We start from the raw sequence: 12,662 nt of genomic DNA, 5'->3' as shown, positions 1-12,662 counted from the left end.
ACAAAAGTAAGGAGACACCTACAGAATAGATCACCAACAGCCTCCGCTTCTGGGAAAACTTAACAGAATGTTTTGTGTGTGTGTGTGTTTATATCAAAGTCTAAAAAATATCTGAACATTTTCAGGAATGAAATGAAAATGTAAAAAAAACAACAACATAATAATGATTCAGTCATTGCACATAAAAGGTAAATTAAAAATGTGCCTAAAGTTTAAAAACCAAGTGTTTTTAAAGTGGAAGTCAACTCAAAAACTTTATTTACAATATTGTGTCATGGCATTTTGATTTGTTGCATTTTTGGAATATAAATAATAAATCTACTCGTTTTTATCCATCTAAGGCGGCGTTTTCCATTTTCTGTCAACTGAAAGTGACATCACAGTTGCTCAGGTAACGACCAATCACGGCTCACGACCAGTTTTCTAGGTTTGGTCATGTGACATTTGCAAGCCGAGCCATGATTGGTCCTTCCATGAGCCCTGATCAACTGTGATGTCATTTTAAGTGACAACAAATGGCAAAATGACTGCCCCCTTGAATGGATAAAAACTGCTGCTTAATTCATATTCCACAAACACAATATTATTCTGAATGTCGTGTTTAGATTAGTGTGGGTGCATAGAATATATTGTAAAGACAATTTTGGGATTTACTTCCCTTTTGAAGATGAGATATTTGAAACCTGCAAGTGAAATACAACTCAACAACCTCTGCCTGAGATCATTAGTAGGAGATGTCCTACATTTATGTCAATCTTAATTGTTCCCTGTATGGATCTATCCATGCGTATTGGCTATAACGATGCCCATTAGCGTCTGTGTTGACATACCATGATTGATTATCAGGAGTTTGTTTACGATCACCCTTAACGTGTGCTTCCCAGTGTGTGGTAGTTCCCGTCTGTCTGCAATGCAGGTACAGTATGTTTACAAGGTTAATGAGCTTATTTGTACAGGTGTTAGTAGTGCTCTCCATTGTGTTTGTATTAGGGTGGCACCCATTGTGTTAAGTGTTTTTGTCCGTTTATCAGGGACCCTCCCAGACTGCTGTGATGGTGCTGACGACGGACCTTTTGTTGCACAGGGTAGGGCCCTTGACTTGCCACCCTCTCATTTTTGCTGAAATGTAAGTAAAAAGAAAACCTAAAATTAAAGGAAGTGAAACAGATGGATGGCGAATGCGACAGCTTCCATTTTTAGGACCAATCGTCAACGCACATTTAACTGTACTGATGTAAAATTGATGAGGTGGGGCTTTGGTGTCAACAGAGGACGTGTATGCTTGCTTTTCATATCCAAACCTGACTGTAATCCTCAACAATAGACCCGTGAATGTTTTTATTTGCGGGTGTGATAGCACTTGACGCGCAATGTTTGTCCGTCTACTTTGTGCGCATTTTCATAGAGTTCTAATCTGTCCATGCGGGATAACTTTTCCGTTCTTGCGAGAATATTATCCCCAAGTTGCCGCTGTTATCTTGTGTACACACATTTGTTTATTTGATGTGGTGCCTCTCCACTACACCACGTGTGTATATCAAAGACAGCGGTGCAGAGCATAATTGAAAATGGTTACCGTGGCGAAAGGTCTCTTTACGCTTGGCTGCGAAGAGGCAGGGGGAAAAAAAAGCCCTATTCTCCGCTGCCGTCTTAGATCTATTTAAATAATTGAGGAGTAAACTGACAAATTAGGCACCTTTATGGATGCCCCCGGGCTCTCTCTGGGGTCCTTTACTTTTCGCCAATTCAAGACACAGCCACTAGGCACACGATAATATCTGTACGCTTGGAGAGGCGTCTGCCTGTATGCGTGTGTGAGAAGGACCGTAGTGGGCTGGAGGTGTTTCGCCAATCAAGCAGGCCACACTTCCTCCCCCAGGTTCTAATTTTGTGCCACATTAAAGAGCTCGGCCTCCATTTAGGACATAGAGAAGCATTTTCATAATTTGCCGGGTCTTCTCGACTAGCTCGGGGTGCCTTCCGACCCCCTCTCACGCTCTCGCTCGACGTCTGAATGGAAGGCCCGAGGAGGAAGACGGGTAAATGATTCCCCTCCTTTCAAGCAACCCGCTCCTCTTCTGCATAATGTTGCTCCTAGGTGTGTATAGTGGCTAATATTTATCTCTTTAATGACGCTCCATTAGGTCTGAATATAATATACAGTATAAAAGCTTACATTGCGCTATTTTCGGAATCCTTTGCATTTTGCCTGAATAGTATCCCACTTATTAGGCTACAATTGTTTTGCTCAAGTTGTAATAAAGACTGACGACATAAACTAGGTTAAATCTCTAACAACATCCTCCATTCATGCACTCCAGTATGCAGAGGCGCTGATTCCTATGTGATTGGTCACATAATTCACAGTCTCAGGGGGCATTTCTTTGCTGACAGACAAGCTAATCTAAAATCCCCCAATTTACAAATGAAAATCCCACCATCCAATTGAGCTAATAGAGGGACTTGAATGGGATAATAAGATGTGCTGTAATACTGTGTAAAAAGCCTTAAACGTTGTGTTGGTGTTGGAGCCCATGCGGCTGCGTGTTTGACTGTTTGCTGTGATTAGGGGGGGCCCGCGGGCCTGGCGGCAGCTCCGTGGCTGGGATGGGGCGCTTCTCCCTGGGCAAGGAGATACGGACGTGTGCCTCTGCCGATGGAGCTCCACGGAGACCCATTCGCTCTTTCTGTCGGTCTCGGTGTCTGTCTGTCTCTCTGTCTCTCTTTCTCTCTCCATGTGTCTCTTCTTGACCCCTTTTCTATGTCTCTCACACTCATTGTCTCTCTATCTCTTTAGCCCTGTCTTTCACCTGCTCTCTCTCACTCTCTCGCTCTCTCTCTCTCTCTCTCTCTCTCTCTCACTATCTCTGCCTTTTGTCTCTTTCTCTATCTCTTTTAGCCCTTTCTCTTTCTCTCCTGCCTTCTCTGTCTTCCCCCCTCTCTATCCCTCTAACTTTCTAGTCCTGTCTCTCTCTCTATACCCTTTCCACCGTCTCTCTGCCTCCCCCGCTCTCTTTCTACCTCTCATTTTCTCTTCTTCCCCATCTCTCTGACTCTCACACTCTTGTCTTTCTCTCCGTCTCTCTAGAAGTGTCTGTCTTGCTATCTCTCTAACCCTCTCGCTGTCTCTCTTTCATGTTCCCCGTCTACTCGTTATCTCTCTCTTTCACTCTCTCCCTGTCTCTCTCGCTCCCTCTTTCCCTTCTATCTTTCTCTGTCTCTTCTCTCTCTTATTCTCTCTCCGTCTTTGTCTCTCGTCCCTTCTCTCTTTGTCTCTCGTCCCTTCTCTCCCGGTCTCTCCTTCCTCTGTCCATCTGGCAGTCCCCGTCTCTCTATTTGCCTCTCCATTTCTCTCACGCTTTATTTCTGTCTTTTTTTCCTGTCTCTCTCTGTGTCCATCTCTCGCTACTGCTCCCTGCCTTAATCTTTACGTCACTCTGTCTCTTTCTCTCTCTCTCTCTCTCTGTCTGTCTGTCTCTCTCTGCCCCTTCATCTCTCTTCTTCTTTCTGTCTGCCTCTCACTCTCTCTTACTCTTTTCCTCTTGCTTTCTACTTCTCTCTCTCTCTCTATTTCTGTTTTTTTCTTACCCTCTGTCTCTCATTCGCTGTCCCTGTCCCACTGAGGGGCGAACGTTTGCTATACGGTAACAAATGTTGATTTGTTTGTGTTGAACATGTTCAAAATGTTCTTGCTACAAGAAAAAAAACATTAAGACTGTTTAGAAAACCATTGAGACAGTTTGGAGAACCATTACAACTGCTTAGAGAACATTTGAGAAAGTTGCGACCTTGAACAAATCCTGACGTGGAATCAACATTCGTTAGTGTCGCAAACGTTCACCCCTCGGCGCGATACTGGCTGTACTCTTATTCTTGCTTCTCTCTCTCATCTCCTCTCGCTGTGTTATGTTTTCCTCTGTCTGTCTCTGTTTGTCGGTCTCTCTCTCTCATCTCACCTATATTACATACATCAATCAAAAACTCAAACCTCTTTTGCTCTTTTCTTTCTCCTCTCTCTCTCATTCCCCATCTCTCTTTCTTGCTGTCTGTCTGTCTCTTTCCCTCTCTCTCCCCCGCCCTCTCCTCCATGCCGACCGGCCTCGCGACGGATGCACCGTGGCGCTGCTTGCAGATGTGCACAAACAAGAGGGGGATTAAAGCAAAACGAATCTAAACAGACAAATGGAATTAGAGTGATGGGTGTCACCGGGCTGGTTCACACTGATAAACAATATGATGCCCTGCGTGAGTGTGTGTCTGGGGGATTATCAGTGGTTGTGTGTGGCGTGTGGCTGCTTCTGCGTGTTTGCCTAGCCGTCTATATTTTTGTAATTATGCGTGCGGATATTTATTTGATCACGTGTGTGCTTGGTAAAGGGTTGTTCCATATGTACACTGTATGTTTGTGCTGTGCTGCTTCTTATATTTCTTTCCTGTGTTTACATTTTGCCTCCACCGAGAAGGTTGTGCGTTTATTGCTATTTGTTTGTTTGTTAAGCAAGATTAACCAATTTCTACAAAACACAGTGAAGAGGTTGGCCTTTCTTTTTGTTGTTGTTAATGGTTAAAGAGAGAGAGTTGGCATCAACCCTAGCCTGTAAGCATCAGGTCAAGTCAGAGGTTCATGTGTGAACATATTTTCTTGTGGCTTGCGGTTTGTGTGTTTATGTGCTGAGGAGGTCAAGTGATTGCAAGAGCCAGCAGGGGGGCTAGTGATCAACAGTCAGTGGAACCCCTGCAGGGGGTCTCTGAGCTTAGTGATAAACCTTTGCCCGCCAGATGGGCACAGCGCATCCCCAACATCGCACATCAGCACCCTTTGGACTGCACCCACCCCGCTGCCCCCCAGCTCCCTCGTAGGAAATGAAGTGACTGTAATTCTCAATTCCTCGACTGACTCCGAGGTCATTTAGTGACACTAAAATCCTTTGTGAGGTCTAACCAGTGCACACGTGTGATTAAAACATCTTGGCTTTAGAGGGTGAGATGGAAGTCTTCAAAATGTCAGTGAGTGGACAGTGTGGCCTGTCAGCATGTTGGAGCATCGCAAATAAAATGTACAGTTTTGATGTGCTGTTATTTTAGAGCCACAGGCAACGCTGCAACTGTGTGTGTGTGTGTGAGAGTGTGTGTGTTACTACATTCAGAGGACATGTTCTCACATGGGGACTGGCTTTCCCTTTGGCGACCAAATTCACCATATCGTTAATCTAATAGCATCATTGCTGAAGTATTTTACATTGCTGTCACAATATCAATAAAAAAATACCCATGTGCTTACAAAAAAAATTGAAATCCGCGAAGGTCAAATCAAGGCAATTGGACTCATTTGTTGATTTTTTTTGTATGTTCAAATACGATAGGCAGCTATTAAGCTAACAATATCAGAGCAGGGGCCCAATTTTGTTGTTCATTATGGAAAAGTTTGTGCATTTGCTTCAAGATGTTTGGTGGAAAATATTGTAGTCCAATTTGAATGTAATTTAGTTATGGGCTGACCAGATTTTTTAAATTAAAAATGAGACTGCATTACTTTTTTAAATAAAGAAAATAAATGTGTGTGGCCCGATGACTCGGTCGGCCATTTATAGAGCAATTACCTTTAGCCAACCGTCACTCGATCCATGTGACCATTTGGTGACTACACGATGACCATATTTTTTTCATTAAAAAACAAGACACTACAATTTTGCTCAAAATCAAATATGCAATAATTCTCACCAGGAATAATTAACTAATTTAATCACTAGTCAATCTGGTGACCGGTTGTTGTGTTTTTACTTATGCTAATGCTAAATGCTTTCTTGGTTGACACCTCAACAGCGCTGAAGCGTGCACTCACCATTATCCAAACTTTTTTTGCTCGGTCCCGATTACCTTGTGGTTCCACATTGTAACATTGGAAACGCACTGCCGGAAAGGCTCAGATGTGTTCCGTCTGACTACTTTCCCCATGATTCTTAGACACAGACGCAGGAAGTAGTTCTAGTTCCACCATGACGCAAACGTGAATGTGAAAGTAAATAGGTAGAAATGTTTGCATTTAAATTCCTCTTTAACTGGTTTATTGTATGAAACTATTTGACAGCTGTGTAATTGACATACTCGTGGCCCAAACCATTAGCGTGATGATTAGAATTAAACACACACACACAAAACCTGGGACGCCGACGAAATCAGGACACAAGGCTCAAAACGGGACGGTCCCGGAGGAACCTGGGATGTTTAGTCACCCTAATTATAGTGTATAACGTTCACTTTGATTTACTCGTCAATTCCTGCGACATCACATTGAATTATAGACAACAGAGGACCAAAGTTCCTCTGTCGATATAAGGATAGTTTCATAATAGCTTATGAATGTAACCAAATGGGGGCAGCTCAAGCCTCAGCATCCCCGTCGTGAATCTGTGTGCTACCAGTCCTACCTGGATGAGCTATTCTCTCCGGCTTGACTCAGGAAATTGTGACAGAGTTGCTAGCAGACAGATTACATGAGCCAAGTGCACAAACAAATACAAGATTACACGTCTGAGTGTAATGCCCTTTCAACAAGCCGCCCAGCACAATGCTCTTCTGTCCCCAAGCTGTGATGCAAAGGCCTGCTAGCTAGCTACCGCATGTCATCACGCTAGCCTCATTCCTCTGCCGCTATTAGGTAGACTTTGGAGTTCAAGTGACTACAGGCCTTTTTTTTTTTTTTAAAGAGGGGAAGAGAGACTCTGCTGTTGTTCTTGAAAAGCTGTGTTTATCCAGGATTAGAGACACCAGCATGTTAATAATTGTTTCTCACAGAACTGCAAAGAAGCACTTTCCTGTAATCCCCTAATCAGGCATTACACCTCTGAGCGAAGCCACAACGCAGGCGCGTGGTGTGTGTGACGCAGCACGCCCACAGAGTGTAATGCGCCCACGTCTCCCCCTGCGACGTCCCCACGTGGCTCGCCAAGCACCTGCTCGCTTCACCGCTGCCATCCCCTCAATGACCAAGACCAGATGCTGTGAGTAAATTACAAACTACTTTTAACAGTTCAATAACTTTTTTTAAATTTTTTATTAAGTTACATTTCATGCATTGATAGTTGATATTATGTTAGGTGATGATGTCTGGCTGTTCAGGTCATTACGTTTGTGAAATACTGTGGCAAGAAGTCAGACGAGGCCACGTATGCATACAGTAGCCAGGTTCAATACTTAACAACAGGTATGTCGGTCCTTACTGAAAAATCACCCACACTCTTAAAAACAAAAATAACAAAGATCTAAAACATAAAAATAAAAAAAAAGCTAATCGTTTGTTTTGAATTTTTTTTAAGGTCCTTTCATCCAAGCCATTATTGAGGAGATATAAGAATTGAATGGGAAGTTAAATCAAAAATGTTCTTTACAATATTATGTTGTATGAGCCCCCAATCGTTTTCTCTAGTCCAATGGTATTGTGATTCATTCTGTGTTTTGTGGAATATGTATTTAAAACATCAAAATCCACTGGTTTTTTTTTTTGGTGTCCATTTCAGGGGGCGGCCATTTTGCAATTTGCCTACGTAAATTATAGTTATAATGACATCACAGTTTCTTAGGTAACAACCAATCACAGCTCACCTGTTTTCTGAGTTTGGATTTTTTTTTTTTAAGGCGCCTGCAAATCTAGTTTTAGTAAATTGTCGTTTTTTTAAGCATTATAAAAAAAAAGATTTAATTAGCAAATATGTTTTTTCAAATTTAGTTCTACTTATTTTGTTAGTTTTCGTTAACTATAATAACCTTGATACCAGGTTATTGCTTTTTTTATCCAGACTTGGATCAGAAACAAAATCAGTGGTATTAAACATCACCACTGACTGCAATGTCAATATGAAAGTTTTTAAAAAATGCACAGTACAGTACGCTAACTGTACAGCTTTACACAGCAACCATTGGGCGCAGCATTTCCTGATTATTAAAATTATTTTTAATACAGTAGCCCACTTTTTAAAGAAGCTAAAATACCTTTGAGCTGGCTTTCAGAGGAGCGTCTTTTAAAACACACCGTTTTTTGGGGCATCTGAGGTTGATTGCCCCTGTGCAGCCTTTTGTGTCTAATTAGTTCGCATTGTCATTTTGGCAAGGTGTGCGCATGATTATCGTGTTCCTGTTGCATGTTCATGTTTCCTCTCTCGCCTGCGAAGCAAAATGACTGTTTTTTCCACATGTTGTTTAATCCACAGCCGTGCAACACTTCCACTCCTCTCATTTTCACACCGGGCCTCCTTTTGGCTGGAAATTGTTTTTCTGGGCCGCGTTTGTGCTGAGTGTTTGTTTGTAGCCGCCGCCCCCCACCTCTCTTTCTCCTCACAGGGCCCACTTGGAGAGTGCAATGAGGAGATCGGCAGGGATTAACCTAAGGAATTTAATTAGTGCTCCTTTTCCATAACATTTCAATCTCCCTGGGCTTGGCTGTGCTCGAACCGGACCCGTTACGGCCAGCAGCTGGGGAACGAGGGTCTCGAGAGGGCGGAGTGTGCAGAGGTGAGACACGCGTTTGACAAACGGATTAGTCTGACGCCCCGTGGAGGTGAGGAGTTGGAGACAGACCACACTACAGCCCATTCATAATTATGTCTGTTTTAATGACACCGCAGTCCACCCATGGCCTCTGATTATGTTTTTTTTTTTTTTTTTTTTTGCACGTTGAGAAATCTTTCTAAAGTAATCTCTAGAAAGCATTACTGTATTTATGTACAATAATTTTACTAAATGGGAGCAAAATATTACTGCTTACAGACACAATTGTTGTGTTTTAAGCTTCTCAGGAAAAAGTAATACATTACATGTACGAATACAGCATGAAGCAGAGTTATAATAATTTTGTATTTTTTTAATTATTATTGTTAGTTTTAATTCGTTTTGACTTCTCTTTTTTTTTTAGCAGTTTTTTTTTTTAGATTAACGATAGATTTTATTTTTCAAAAAGCTTTGTTTTTGTTGTTAGTTTTTATTACCATAATACCATTTTTTTAAGTGTATATTTACTATTTGTTGAGCTAAAAAAATTGTGTAATAAAGTACACTAAACTACAATTGTCAAATGACCATTTGACCTTCCTTCTGCACGGACGAACAGCAATGCATAAATACATGTGTTTAAAATGAGCCACCAAAGTAAATATAGTTAGTTTTGTAAATGTAAGATGTAAGGCCCTATTTTAGTTCCCAGTGCAAGTCTAGCGAAAAGCGCAGTCTAACTGGATGGAGGTTTGAGGGGAGCCGCTTCAATTGGCTGGGAGTCGGCTGCATTCCATACCACAATGGCACAACATTTTATATATATATATATATATATGGGAGTCGGCTGCATTCCATACCACAATGGCACAAAATATAAAATGTTGTGCCCTTGTGGTATGGAATGCAGCCGACTCTCAGCCAATTGAAGCGGCTCCCCTCGTTCCCATTTAAATGACGGTCGAATTACAGCGAACAATTAGATTAGCACACGCAAAGTGCGTTTATACAAGTAAACTGCAAGACCCCCTCTTGCGGATGATGAAGTCACGTGTGTCACCTGAAAACTGATCAATAGTTTTCTTTAATTTAAAGCAGTAATTATGGCATTGTTTAAAAACACATCAACATTTCTGACGGCTACCCCATCCCTTCTCATGCAATGGACTACTGTATTCCATCTTCTTACTGAGCATATGCAGACTTGAAACAAGAAGACATTAGCAAAACAAACAGCATAGCCAATTTTTAATTCACAACATTCCGAACAGCACTGAAGTTAACTGCAAGAGATGCAACGTAATTAAGAGCAAGATGATTGCCCAACTAAACACCAGTTGACCATGTCTCCAAATGCATTTATGTGTACACATAGAACAAAAACCTCTCTCTAGTTTATTTTATAATTGCATTTATAGCTGACGTTATTTATATTATTTTGTCAAGAGATACTTTTTGGTTGTGTTCATCCAGGCGTGTTGTGAATCGTTGGCCCAGTGGTGGTGCTGCTGAGGGGCGGCAGGAGGTTGCCAGTCAGCTTGGGGGTAATCACAACTAAATCTCAAACCACACTGTTGCATTGTAATCCTGATGCTAAACTCACCATTAACCCATCTGGGACCCTACAACAGACAAACCCCCCCCCCCCCCCCCCCGCACCAAATATACACCCACCCGCCCATCACCACCACCTGCCACACAAACAGACTTAGAGCCTCTCTGCCTGCATGTTAGAAGTGCTGTCTGTCCCGTTATTGGAGGGGGGCGGTGGGATGGGGGAGGGAGGGGGTTTGTGGGGGTTGACTCATGTCCAGCAAATTAAAAACACTGCCGTAGGAATGTGGCAATGAAGTCCCACAGGCGCAAGTGCCACCCGCGCGCTGACCCAGTGGTCACCGATGAAGCCCGCGTTTGTATTCCACGCACACCCCCTCTTGCTTTGGAGGTGGGAGGGGGGCTGACGATAGGGCGGGGGGGGGGCGCATCCGCAGACACCTCCTGTGGGACTGCTGATAATTTAAGTCAAACACGATGTCCACGCTTGTTTGACACCCATTTAGAGCGTTTCAATCACATGTGTTTGATACAGTCCAGCCTTGAGGGGCTGTTCATGCCCCCCCCCCCCCACACACACACACACACAAAGCTGCCACACAAAGAAACAATCAATTTAGTTTGATCACGCTCCTCATGTCAAAGCAATACATCTACTACTCAATCACATGTATTCTGTTTGACCTTTTTATGATTGTAATTTACTCGTACAAACATAAAAGCCAATGGGGGCTTGTGGACTGGACACCCCTCCCTCCCCTGGATTCTAACCCACACCCCCCCACACCTCCACCCCTGTGTTGAGCTGTGCGCCACTAATTAAGGACTCTTTAAGTGCCATGGAGCACACTCATTAATGTAAACTGTAGCATCTCTACTGTCTCTTAATAGGAAAATGGGAGGAGGGGTCAAGGGCCACTTTAGAGGTCTGCTTCCATGATGGTTGACCGCAAACTCAGGAAGGAATGACAAGTTTATTTGAGTTGTCACAATTGTTGCCCTTTACATCGTTCTTGTTGGATAGATATTGGATTTTTGTTTCCTTTTTCCAGAAATATTCTTATTGTGTGTGTGGTACGGCAGCTGAGCAACTGCTACATTTGCTGCCCAACCATGAAGACCCACCCCCATTTCATTTGTTTATTCTATTTTTATGGAAATGCATAACAAAACAATTGGTAGTGTTTGTCTATATGAAAGTAGGCCAAACAAGCGCTGACAAACAAGCGGTGGGGGGTGCAGGGGGGTAGTTGTAGGTCAGAGTGCCACAAGCTGTGTGTAACCGTGCCTGTCGAAAGAGCATGACACGCCGTCGTTGCGTACAATAGACACAATAACGCACAAGCCAGCCCGGCCAGTATGATGTAACGTCGTCTAGACTCCACCACAACAACACCAGAGTAAACAAAATAACAGAAAGATTAAATGAGATAACATAACATCACTTGTAAATCAATACATTTAATATGTTTTATTTTTTATTTTTAATGTGGTTAACACCACGTTACTGGTCACAATGGGAAAAGCGTGCCGGGAGTAACTTCCGAGATTGAGCCATCATCACATTATGAAGCCTTTAGTTTAATTTGAAGCAACGACTTACTGCAACGCAATGTGTTAAAAGAATACAACCTTACACTCAAAATTATGGTTAATAAAACTGACTTTGCATCGTGTTCCACTTTTACTCAAACAATGATACATTTATTTTTCACATTTTTGACAGGTAGAAAATTGTACGGAACATCTGCAATTCCCAAATGTATAGATGACTGTCAAGTATAATTTTATTAACAGCAATGACTTCTCATACACCCAATACATATGATCTGTGAAACTAGATTTATAGACAATATCATCACACCAAATCCTCTTGGCCCTCTTTCGTCCAAGTACAGGAAATAAGGATGTTGCTAACATTTAGGCAGCTGTTGTCATATTTGCTCGTCTATTTTATGGAAAAATATTTGCTCGAATGGTCAGAGAAGTCGCTAAATATAGCAAAATTGTATCTAGGTTGGCAACACCGCACATACAAGTTGCCTGAACGGTCTGAGAAGTTGCTAAATATAGTGAAAATGTTGCTAGGTTGACAACACCGCGGACAGAAGTTGCTAGCATGGTTGCGTCGCTAAATATAGCTAAAATGTTGCTAGTTTGGCAACAGCACACACACAAGTTGCTTGAATTTTCGGAGAAGTCACTAAATATAGCTAAAATTTTGCTAGGTTGACAATACCGCTGACACAAGTTGCTATAGAATGGTTGGATAAGTCTTTAAATATATCTAAAATGTTGCTAGGTTGGCAACACCGCAGACATGAGTTGCTAGAATGGTCAGAGAAGTCGCTAAATATAGCAAAATTGTATCTAGGTTGGCAACACCGCACATACAAGTTGCCTGAATGGTTGGAGAAGTTGCTAAATATAGTGAAAATGTTGCTAGGTTGACAACACCGCGGACAGAAGTTGCTAGCATGGTTGCGTCGCTAAATATAGCTAAAATGTTACTACATTGGCAACACCGCAGAAACGAGTTGCTAGGATGGTCACTAAATGTAGCGGAAATGTTGCTAGGTTGGCAACACTACAGACACAAGTTGTAGTTCTTAGAGCGAGAAATT

Source organism: Leptonotus elevatus, chromosome 14, assembly GCF_054856555.1.
Source record: "Leptonotus elevatus isolate MCC_2025b chromosome 14, RoL_Lele_1.0, whole genome shotgun sequence".
Taxonomy (NCBI): domain Eukaryota; kingdom Metazoa; phylum Chordata; class Actinopteri; order Syngnathiformes; family Syngnathidae; genus Leptonotus; species Leptonotus elevatus.
Note: the sequence above shows the minus strand (reverse complement) of the source record.